Source organism: Orycteropus afer, unplaced genomic scaffold, assembly GCF_000298275.1.
Source record: "Orycteropus afer afer isolate SDZICR_OR568_19922 unplaced genomic scaffold, OryAfe1.0 scaffold00416, whole genome shotgun sequence".
NCBI classification, from domain to species: Eukaryota; Metazoa; Chordata; class Mammalia; order Tubulidentata; family Orycteropodidae; genus Orycteropus; species Orycteropus afer.
Genome location: NW_006922003.1, coordinates 2,584,814 through 2,588,329, shown reverse-complemented (window position 1 = coordinate 2,588,329; position 3,516 = coordinate 2,584,814). Strand labels below are relative to the sequence as shown.

Sequence of the window (3,516 nt, the reverse complement as noted above, 5' to 3'; positions counted from 1 at the left end):
GACTACTGTGGCTGTATAGTAAGTAGGTTTTAAGATCCGGCAGTGTGAGACCTCCTACTTTGTTTTTCTTCTTCAATAGTGCTTTGCTTATCCAAGGTTTCTCCTTCCATCTTCTTCTGATGCTTCCTGCATCATTCAGTATTTTGCCCATATAATCTTTCAAAATTGCAATTCGAGGCTTAAATATTTTCCTCAGTTCTTTCAGCTTGAGAAATGCCAAGCATGTTCTTCTCTTTGATTTTCTAACTTTGGGTCTTTGCACATTTCATTATAGTAATTGGCTTTGTCTGCTTGAGCTGTTCTTTGAAATTTTCTGTTCAGCTCTTTTATCGTGTCATTTACTCCATTTGCTATAGCTACTCTTCTCTCAAGGGCAAGTTTCAGAGTCTCTTCTGACATCCATTTTGGTCTTTTCTTTCTTTCTCGTCTTTTTAATGACCTTTTGCTTTCTTCACAGATGATGCTCTTGATGTCATCCCACAATTCTTCTGGTTTTCAGTCACTAGTGTTCACTGCATCAAATTTATTCTTCAGATAGTCTCTGAATTCAGAAAGGACATATTCAAGGTCATATTTTGGCTCTCATGGACTTGTTTTAATTGTCTTCAAGTTGAACTTGCATATGAGCAATTGATGGTCTGTTCCACAATCAGCTCCTGGCCTAGTTTTGGGTGAAGATATTGAGCTTTTCCATCTCTTCTTGCCATAGTTATAATCAATCTGATTCCTGTGTACTCCATCTGGTGAAGTCCACATGTAGAGCTGCAATTTGTGTTGTTGAAAAACGGTATTTGCAAATTTGTAAAAAAAAAATTTGTTTTTGCAAACTTCTATCATGTAATCTCCAGAATTATTTTTCTCACCAAGGCCAAATTTTCCAACTACCAGTGATTCTTCTTTGTTTCCAACTTTTACATTCTAATCACCAGTGATAAGCAACATATCTTGATTGCATGTTTGGTCAATTTCCGACTGCAGAAGTTGATAAAAATCTTCAATTTCTTCATCTTTGGCTTTGGTGGTTGGTGCATAAATTTGAATAGTAGTAGTATTAATGGGTCTTCCTTGTAGACGTATGGATATTATCCTATCACTGACAGCATTGTACTTCACAACAAATCTTAAAACATCTTTTGTGATGATAAATGCCACGCCATTCCTCTTCAGTTTGTCATTCCTGGCATTGTAGATCGTATGGTTGTCTGATTCAAAATGGGCAAAACCGGTCCATTTCAGCTCACTAATGCCTAGAATATCAATCTTTATGTGTTCCATTTCATTTTTGACAACTTCCAGTTTTCCTAGATTCATACTTCGTACATTCCATGTTCCAATTCATGAATGTTTGCAGCTATTTCTCAATTTGAGTTGTGCCACATCAGCACTTGGAGGTCCTGAAAGATTTAGTTTATCCATATCATTAAGGTTGGTTCTACTCTCATGAAGCATCTCTTTCCCAGTTGTATACTGAGTGCCTTCCAACCCAAGGGGCTTGCTTTCCAGCACTGTGTTGGACAATGTTTCCAAGCTATTCATAAAGTTGCCCAATAATGTATCAGACTGTTTCTCTGCTATTGATAAGGTTTTCTCTGACCAATGTTTGAAGTGGATGGCCTCCTCCTTTTTCCTAGTCTGTCTTAGTCTGTAAGCTGTGTTGAAATCTGTGCACCATGTGCAACTCTGCTGGTGTCTAAACACCAGTGGCACAGTCTCAAGCCTCACAGCAACATGCAAGCCTCACAGGATGACAAACTGACAGACACAATTGTCTCCCTTAGTTGCTGGAAACCTCTGTGCTGTCCCCTTACCTAATTCCTACCTGGAACCTGCCACTCTGTGGTCCCTGGCAGCTCCCTCCTATTCCTGGCTCTAAGGGCCTTGGGGCCTGCTTTTGCTTTTGCCTCCTGCTTTTGCCTCGACACTCTTTTACCTGGATATCCTGCCACTCCTGAGGCCACTCCTGCTCCCTTCCTTTCCTGGCTCTAGGCAGACTTTGGGGAGGCTGAATTAGAGAAACCCAGGACTCCAAGAAATGAGGCACAGTTGCGGGAAGAGAGACACAGTGAAAACAGGTGGATCAAGAGGTTTTACATATATTTAGCTACAAATCTTGCAACCAGATCTATAACATCCAGATAAAGAACGGAAATATTAGGAAAACATTTTTAAAGGTTTCAAGAATATGCTTTCAAGGAAGAGTGGAAAAATAAAGAATATGCTTTCATATATAAAAATATTTAAATTACAATTTTCTATTTTCCCCTAAGTGTTTAAATTATACAGAATATCACGTATTTAAATGCCATATATATATTTTCGCTCTTTAAATCATGAAAAGAAAAAAAAAAAGATCCACCAACCTTTTGAATTTTCTTTTGAATGCAGAAATTTTTTAAATCTTTTCTCAGCTTGTTTGTTGGGTTTTCTATCTAGCCGAGCCCAAAGGTATGGCTGACCTACAACAAACAAACAAAAACAGTAAGAGGAAAAGAAAGGATAAGAGGCAAGCAAGAAAAATTATGTTGAAAGACAGTTCAGATTAGCATTTTGCTATAAATAAATGTCATCTTCTCTAAGAAAAGTGCAGTCTAATGACACACACAACCTAGCAGTATGACCTGTGGTTAAAGAATAGTAAGGATGAGGGGAAAAAGTAAATCTTTTATACTATCATAACAGCATTCCATAGCCACATCTTAATAACTAAACTAGCACTTATGAGAAAGTGAGGCTACCTCTTTACTAACTGGAAACTTAACCAGACAATTCTACTGTGACACTTCCTCTGTGCTGCAACTGTAAACACCAGCAGGCTTGGAATTAGCCTGAGCTGTTTTGTATGACACTGTTCACTGGTCAAGGTATGAAACATACTAAATGTGTTACTTTGTAATGAGGGTCCAAGGTGTTTCAGGACAGTATGTCAGTATTCTTTAGTGGTAATAGTAAGATCCATGATTTTTGTATCTCCGTGAGACCCCAAGGAGCTCTGGTGGCACAGTGAAGCATTCACCTGCTAACCAAAAGTTGGCTGTTTAAGCTCACTGGGCAACTCTGCAGGAGAAAGACAAAAGTACTCTTGCTTCCAAAAAGATTTACAGTCTTGGAAACCCTACGGGACAGTTCTACTCTGTCATACAGGGTCACTATGAGTCTGAATCAACTCAATGGCAGTGTGTCTGGAGACCCTAGGAAGGTGCTGTTGTTGAGGCTGGTGACTTAACAAGGAATATACCCATGTGACCAGCAAAATATAAAAATCTCCAGCTGAGACTCCATTTTAGACTCTTGGATCCCTGCACACATCAGTGGTTCATGATCTGAGACAGTGTGACCTACCAGAGCCTTATATTTGTTGTCGTTGTTGTTATGTGCCGTCGAGTCAGCCCCGACTCATAGCGACCCCTCCTTGGGTTTCCGGGCAGTATCACTACGGAAGTAGGATTGCCCAACCTTCCTTCCAAGGAGTGGCTGGTGGGTTTGAACCGCCAGCCGTCTGGTTAGCAGGCAAGTGTC

The 3,516-nt window shown here is 39.8% G+C and overlaps 1 protein-coding gene across 1 annotated transcript in view; it reads right to left on the bottom strand.

Moving 5' to 3' along the window:
- CUNH12orf29 (chromosome unknown C12orf29 homolog) overlaps positions 1–3,516 on the bottom strand; it is a 22,644-nt gene that overhangs the window by 2,631 nt on the left and 16,497 nt on the right. The window lies entirely within an intron of this gene.